General features: G+C 40.8%; 1 non-coding gene across 1 annotated transcript; it reads right to left on the bottom strand.

Annotated features, from left to right (window-relative positions):
• Positions 1 to 4,628: 4,628 nt before the first annotated feature.
• LOC140876916 (small nucleolar RNA R71) lies at positions 4,629 to 4,735 on the bottom strand. The gene has a single exon (XR_012149143.1). It is a non-coding gene; the product is annotated as a small nucleolar RNA R71 (small nucleolar RNA).
• Positions 4,736 to 8,804: the final 4,069 nt, after the last annotated feature.

The raw sequence follows: 8,804 nt of genomic DNA, 5'->3' as shown, positions 1-8,804 counted from the left end.
TTGCCCATCGAATCATGGTAAGAGCGCCTAGCAACATCGCCCCATGATTCCCTAGGTATCACTGATAGTGCCTGCAAGAACCAATAGATTTTGGTTAGCGTACAGTACAGTCCCTTCATCCATATATCCCGATCGAATCAACAACCATTGGTAAATCGAGAGTCGTTCGAGATTCGATAACTATGCAATTCATCTTGAAGATCAAATAGTGACATCGCATGTGCTACTAAGAAACCATTTCTTAAAACACATCATGTACTCTGGCAAGAGATTCGTCACACTAATATCTCCTCAGATTGCATAGGATATCCACACTCGCAAGTATGTGGTGAATCCTTGACAACAAAGCATCGACTCCTATATGTGTCGTAACTGTACCCAATGTAAACGAGTCAAAGAACAGTACTAGCATATAGAGTCTCAATGATGTTTCAAGTAGTAAGGACTAATGGTGTACAACCAAAACCGCGGACTTTATCCACTCGATAAGTGATAACCACTTGGAAAGTCCGAATAGGGTAGTTCGATCATTCATCATATGAATATCCATTTGCATGCTTCGAACATCTCTATGTTCCATACCAATGAAACGTGGTACTCGGCATCGCAAATGCTAGTCTCAATCTCGAGCGATCCTTATCCTTATTAACGGACGGCTCAATCGACTAGGAACTGTTTAGAATATACAGTGACTATAAGATGTGTTTCATGATAGCCATCCCCATGTGCCACCACATCTTACATACACTATAGTATATTCAAGGTCTTCATCTAAACATCTTATAGTATGTCACAACATAATAATATGATAAAAGATAAAGTAAACGCCATTATAAAAGTGTAAATTATATTAAACAAAAGATTGTTTATAAAAAGAGTCATCAAAGCCCTTAGCCACAAGTTGGCTCACCGGGCACCCACTCTTTCACAAACCTCAACTCTTTCTTTGTTAGTTCAAGTCAGAGTCTTGTGTCGTTTAGCCTTCAAACTCAACAGAAACTGAATAAGAAAAATACTATAACATTCAAAACATCTCAACAACAACTTCAACTCAAATATCGTCTATCAAAACAGTTCCAAAACTCTATTAAACGACGTAGCGATTCAAAATCAATAACCGACGTAATCCCGACTTCGAAACTTGTAACTCAAATTCATATATCAGCATATACCTTAGAAAACTCAGTAACATAACATCATATCAGCAGCTATACTCATCGATATACATGTTAGAAGTCATAACCAATCCATTCAATCATTCAACTTCGATCCGGTAGCGCATATACAATCGATAGAATGTTAAGAACATAACAAAAACATAAAATCTGATCTCTGCTCAATAACTGATTCTGAAACCCATATAAAACATCATAAAACATACACGAGATCGAAGCCCTCGTTGTAAGAATTCCAGAACAATTTACAGAATCGAAATCGGACAACCGGTTCAAAAGTTACGGCAAATCGAAAATCAAACTTTCAAAGAAAAACGATGAAGGAAGGGCTCTGTTCAAATTTTATGAATTGAGAAGGAATTACACATGACATGCTGAGTAACCAAGTAATAATCTGATAACTTCAATCAAAACTGCACTTTAGTCCTCAAGTCTTCAATAACTGCAATTTGGTCCCCGTCCCTTATTTTAATTCAATTTCAATCCTAAATAATTTAAGAATATTAGAATTTAAATCGAAACTCTAAATATTCCCAAATTAAATATACTCGGATTAAAATTAAATAAATTCGGATTAATAGTAATTAATCTCGGGCCTTACATGCTACAATGTGTATCATAACAAATATTATGAGGAGTTTTCAAGACCTCGAGATGGGCAGAACAATTACCCAAGTTTTTGTCATGTAATGTCTTGTACACTACTTTTTCGAAGGTGCGTAGTGGAGGAACATATTGCTCATCACTCAATGAGATCACATTTGTTGATGTCAATTGTCACCCAATGTCTACAATTGGGAAATAATCGCAACTTTCAAACTAAAAAAGTTGTTGAATAGAAGTTTTTATCATCTATTACATCAATTTGTAAGAAGACGCATGTACTTTATGTAGTGACCCAACCCGAATCCACTACTAATCAGAGAATAAAACTTAATTAAGCATGCAATTAAACATAATCAGAGATATGCTACGGAAACCCAAATAAATACTGGACTGGTAGAATACATCTGATTAAAAAAATTCGATAAATACAACTCAATCGAATAAATCTTAATAACAATAAATCCTACAGCTAATCCTGTTGTTTCTTCCTGAACACTGACTACTCCGAGACTCTAGGCACACTTCCTGCACCTGCAACTGCCCCGTCGAATGGGGTGTTCAAAAAATAGAAAATGCTGGACGTGAGCTCTAAATCTCAATACGCTAGTACAGGTAAATATACAAACATGATGCATGCAAATGAATATCTGGGTATCATACTGGACATCAAAACCTGCTCATTATAGGCTCCACGGTATGTAGCACGCTGGGCCATCGCATCAAGAGGTGGCTTCCATACCATATAACCGTGGAAATATCCGGGTTCCAAAACTATGGTTCCCATCCACACATACAATGGGGCTGAGAAACCCCTATTGATTGAGTCGTTTTTCCATGTTTTATTGTTTGTTTTATTAGTGTTTTGTGTTCGTTCTTTGTCCTCTTGTTAATTCTTTTCTTATTTTGTTTGAATTTAGTGTAGTTTTATGTGTTTTGTTTACTCCTATTGATTTATGGTCAAATTGGCAGGAAAGCGGAAAAAAATCATAATTTCGGGCTTCACAAGGGGGTGCGCTTGGTCTGCAGAAAAGAGCAGACCGAGCGCTGGCATTACTTTTCCAGGCAAGAGAGTTGGTGGATTTTGAGCGCTCGGTCTGCAGAAAAGAGCAGACCGAGCACTGGCATTATTTAGACGGGCAGAAGGTTGAATAATTTAGGGAGCTCGGTTGGTAAAAATCAGTAGACCAAGTGCCCGCGCGTATTTTTTGGAAAACTTTATTCTGGGTGTTTTAAAAGGAAAGGACTCTGAGGGGAATATATATAGAAGATTTTCAGATGTTTTGAGGGTTGGAAAACGCAGCAAATCATGGCGGAGGTGGCTCGGAAGATCGAAAGTTTCTTCTTCTCGTTGGGAGTTCTTTTTATTCGCGATTTCTGAATTTTAATGTTGAAAACTTTATTAGTTTGAATTTTATTATGAGTTTTTGTAGCTAAACCTTATTTTGTTGGAATTTAGGGGATCCTAACCCCGCAACATCTTTTTGTGATTGAATCTTTGGACTAATTGATTGAGTTTTATGCAAGTATTTGATTTTATCATGGTTTATTATTCTATGTTGAGGAGTAGCTAACTTTAATATAGATTCGTAGATTATGAATTGCTGTCGAAAGATAGATTCATGATTAGGACGAGTGATAAAATCCATGGACTTAAAATGTTCATAGAGATATGATATTTAGTACATGTTCATAACCATAGACCAACAGGTTGAAAGTTGTAGGAATTCAATGAATGCAAAGCAATCAGTAATGATAAATAATCAAAGAGATTTGATTGTTTCATTAACTTGAATTAGATTGGCATCAACTCGAGAGAGAGCGTCAATAATTCAGGAGCTCTTGTCAAATTTATGAGTGTAAAAGTAATTTCAATCGTCCAAATTCAATTAGGGGGAAGGTGAACCGAGATTTCAACAAAATTTCCTCATATTATATTTTTCTGCGCTAATCATTGCTGTGGTTTATTTTATTTTCATTTAAGTGTTTTTAAATTGAATTCTTTACTTTATAATTTTAGAATAATTAAATAAAATTTTCGTTACTTTGGGGTATAAAAATTAAATAATTGAATTATTGTGACGTAGTCCCTGTGGACGATACTCGTACTCAGTACACTTTTATATAACTTGAGTCGTGCACTTGCGATAATTTTGAGCATAAAAGAGAGATAATTATACTGAATTTAAGTGTTAGTATTTGCTCGATCAAGTTTTTTGGTGCCGTTATCGGGGACTATTTATTACTTTAATTTGTTCCTATTTACATTTCTTTATTTCAATTTTAATCACTTTTTCCATTGGTGAACTGCAGGTGCTCTTGCAGTGCATGCAACATCAATTTGAGTTGGAACTTATCCCTTTTGATCCTGAAACTGAAAGAACCTTTCGCATGAGAAGAAGACAACATCAAGAAAGAATGGCAGGACAAGCGCAAAGGATGCTGGATGATGAAGAAGATGGAAATAATGCACCGCCTATCTACAGATCCATGATGGATAGCGCTTTTCCATCCATAAAAAATGCCAGACCAAGAATCATCAGGCCAACCATAGCAGCAAATCAGTTTGAAATAAAGCCTGCTATCATTCAGATGGTGCAAAACACAGTTCAGTTTGTTGGGATGACAATCAATGACCCATATGCTCACCTGACAACTTTTCTAGAAATATGTGACACTTTCAAGATGCAGGGAGTTTCTGATGACGCTATTCGTTTGCGTTTATTCCCTTTTTCTTTAAGAGATAAAGCTAAAGCATGGCTAACAAATCTCCCTATAGGTTCTATCACTACTTGGGATGATCTCGCAAAGGCTTTCCTGACCAAATATTTTCCACCGTCAAAGTCAATGAAACTCAGAGCTGACATCACAACATTTGCTCAAGGCGAACAGGAAACACTCTTTGAAGAATGAGAGCGTTACAAAGATCTATTGAGCAGATGCCCACATCACCAACTACCAGACGGTCTTGTGGTCCAAATTTTTTATTATGGTCTTCCTCACTCAAATCGCACCATGTTAGATGCAGTTGTAGGTGGAAATTTGTTATGAAAATCACCAGAGGACGGATATGAGTTAATTGAGGAGATGACATCCAGTAGCTATCATCCTCAATCAGAGAGGAATGCGGCCAGGAGACCCGCAGGAATGCATCAAGTTGATGCATTCACCTCAGTAGCAGCTTAGCTTGAATTCATGAATAAGAGGATTGAAGAGCTAACTCTAAGGCAGTCTGCGATTCATATTCAAGAAGTGTGGTGTGAGAAATGTGGTGCTGAACACTTCACAAAAGATTGTCAGACAGGCAATCCATCATATTAGCCAGATGGAGGATTGGTAAACCATGTAGGAAATCAGAATCACCCCAGGAATGATTCATTCTCAAACACATATAATCCAGGGTGGAGACTGTTGGAACACGTTCTTTCTCCGGATCGAAAAAGAAAGAGATACCCGTTGCAGCGGAAGTTTTAAAATTTTATATGGAACGATTCCATATGGGTATCAAATTCCTACGATTAAAATTGATAACATAAAATTTAAACAATGTAAATTTTACCTTAAAATCTCGAAACGAGATTATGGACACCAACAGATTAAACTGCTCTTGTTGTATATCCCAGGAACTGATGAACGAACGTTTCTTCAATCAGGTTCACGAACAGAAGTTTAATCCCTCTAGACTGCACTAGAAAGTCTATCAGAAGTTTCTACGAAGAGAAATAACAGATTTGATCTGCTAATTCAGACTGCAAATTAAAAATTTGCAGACTGAAAAATCTCAAAGACAGAGGGAAAGGGGCGGCCGAAACTAGAGAGAAACTCTCTAGGTTTTCGAAAATTTTATTTTTTTTTATTTTTTTTTTTAAAAAAAAAACACCGCCGGAAGCGGGAGGTTAGGCAGACCCCTACCTGTATATAAACATAAAAAAGCGATACAAATAAAACCTAACGGAGGAGGGGGACTAGGCCAAGACCTCCCCAAAAGGCTATACAAAGGTAATAAGAACATCAGAACAGCTAGGGTATCGAAAAATATACAACCAAAGCATCCCTAGTAAATAAGTATAAACAAATAAGATCAAAGATAGCTAACTAAGTCAACGTCTGCAGTCATCCTCAGCAGCAAAAGCTAGAAGAGAACCACAGCTCGGCCCAGAAAAATCAAAAACGGACACTGAGGCGCGAAGAGTGGCTGGTATCAACCTGTGCAGTAAAACCTAGAGGAGATCCACAACTCCAGGCCAGCAAAATCAAATCCGACGCTAAAGCGCGAAAAGAGGCTGGCACCATCCAGAGCTGAACAACAGATCAAAGCTATGCAAGAAATATGTCCAAAAGTCATGATCAGCTGGGAAGTCACTATACATAGGCCGCGAGGAAAAAGAGGAGCGACCGCAAACCAGCAGACCCAGAGCAAAAAAGCAGGAAAATGGCGAAGGAAACTCAAGCCATAACCTAACTCCCAAGAAGACTAGAAATCCAAAAAGCGAGTGGCACGAGAGACCGCCCACAAAACATCCAAACAACAGCAAGAACCAGGCAAGGAGAAGCACAGAGAACTCCTGGTGATCCATCACCCTGAAGAAGCTAAGCAAGCGACAGGGGAACATACTAACTCCAAAAACTCCGGAAAAGGGTTGGAGAGCTCTACCTGCAAAGAAAAATAAATAGCTACATATATCTAAATCTAGGATGACCTAGACCAAAAAGGAGAGAAAACAAAGAAAAATAAAGCCCAAGAGAAACGGCTATAAGCGAGCATGAGGCTCTAAGAAAACCTAGATCTAAGGTAAGGAAGCCCGGAAGAGTCAGAACGGGCCAACGCAGCGATGGGAGTGGTTAAAGGAACACCAATCTCCAACAAACACTGCCTATGATCATGAGCCTGCCGCGCCAACGCATCCGCAACCGAATTCCCTTCCCGATAGATATGCGAGAAATGAACCGGCCTATTCCGCACCAAAACACGCGTCCTCGAAACAATATGGTCCAAATCCCAACCCCAAGACCCTACCAGAAGAATCCCGGAAAACCGCCCCCCCCCCCCCCCCCACAGACGACTCACCCGGGTTACCTCTCGAGCTCCCATTCACATTGAGCTTGAAGGACCCATGTGGAGGCCTCAACCAACGGACGATCGCAGTCTTGTGAATCCGTTGGAGGCCGACCGAAATGCCCATCTTCCTCGCAGCCTGCAAAGACCCCAGCCAAAGACGGGGCTGGATAACAGTTGCGGAATGAGCAAGTCTAAAATAAGACAAAATTTGGAACTTAACCTTCTCCGCAGAGTAGGGTAAGTAACGGTGCTTAGTATCATTGCGTGCAGTCCAGAGGAACCAAAGCACGACAAAAAGAATGAATTCTCTCACATTACCCCCCGGAGACCACTCGCGACCCCTTTTCCAAGCACTGAGAAACTGACTGAAGTTCTCAGTGGCAGGGATGCGAACTCAGATAGCCCCAAAGAAATGCCACACAGAGCGGGCGATGGGACCGTTGATGAAAATGTGAGTGAATGTCTCCGACATCTCACAGCACTGGCACTTGGACACAAGAGAGAAACCCCGCTGCTGGAGCACCTCATCCACAGGAAACCACTGATGCCAAAACCTCCACAGAAAGAAGGACATGGTGGGCCTCATCCAGCGTCCCCAACAGGGAGTAAAGATATCCGAGACCGAGCCTCTCGGTCTGACCTGATCCCAAGCAGATCTCACAGAAAAGGCACCATCGGTGCTGTGGATCCAGATAGTCGCATCCGGCTCATCCACCAAAACAGGAATCTGAACGATCTCCTCCGCCACCGCGGGAGCGACGAAAGCGCAAAGGAGATCAAAATCCCAGTCTCCCTCCAAAAGGAAGCTGAAAACACGCACACACCGATCCCCTCTAAAATTACACCTGCTCGACAAAGGGGCATCACCCAACCAAGTATCATCCCAAAAAGAGACATCCCCAAGACCAATCCTCCACCAGATACCAGGCTCCGCACGAGGTCTAATCTGGAGCAAGCGCCTCCAAGTGGGGGAAATGGCTCCACGAGAAGGAGCACAAATAGGGCTGACAGTCCGGCAATACATCCTCAAAAGGAATCTCGCCCAGAGAGAGGAACCCTGCCGGAATCTGAACCAAAACTTCATGGAAAAGCTGTCAACAATGTCCTTGAGCCTGCGAAAACCCAGGCCTCCTTCTTTCACAGGGAGACAGGCACGAGACCATCGGGCCCAGTGCCACTTCTTCTCTAAGGGTCTGGAGCCCCAAAGAAAAGCATTGAAAATACGCTCCAATTTCTCCAAAACTGCCAAAGGAGGCTGGATCACCTGGTAGAGATATATCGGGATCGAAAGGAGCACACTGTGGATCAGTGTCATCCTACTCCCAAGAGCAAGGGAACGGGACTCCCAGCCCTCCAGCTTTTTCCGGACCGACTGAAGAAGAGGCTCAAAGAGAGAGCACTTGCGGTTCCCACGGAAAAGAGGAGCTCCAAGGTATTTCAAGGGCAGCTGCCCCTCCGCAAATACAGTGATTTGCAGCAAACGGGAGCGGCGACGAGCGGTCCAGCCCAGAGGAAAGATCATAGCACTCTTTGAAAGAGTGGGTGCCCGGTGAGCCAACTTGTGGCTAAGGGCTTTGATGACTCTTTGTATAAACAATCTTTTGTTTAATATAATTTACATTTTTATTAATGGCAATGACTTTATCTTTCTTCATATTGTGATATTGTGATATACTATTTTTGCTTTGATAAAGACCTTGAATATACTATAGTGTATGTAAGATGTGGTAGTACATGGGGATGTCTATCATGAAACACATCTTATAGTCACTGTATATTTTAAACTGTTCCTAGTCGATTGAGCCGTCCGATAATAAGGATAAGGATCGCTCGAGTTTGAGACTAGCATTTGCGATGCAGAGTACCACGTTTCATTGGTAAGGAACATAGAGATGTTCGAAGCATGCAAATGGATATTCATACGATTAATGATCGAACTACCCTATCCGGACTTTCCAAGTGGTTAT

This window comes from Henckelia pumila, chromosome 1 (assembly GCF_033568475.1).
Source record: "Henckelia pumila isolate YLH828 chromosome 1, ASM3356847v2, whole genome shotgun sequence".
NCBI lineage: Eukaryota > Viridiplantae > Streptophyta > Magnoliopsida > Lamiales > Gesneriaceae > Henckelia > Henckelia pumila.
This window is presented reverse-complemented; position numbering and strand designations above follow the sequence as displayed.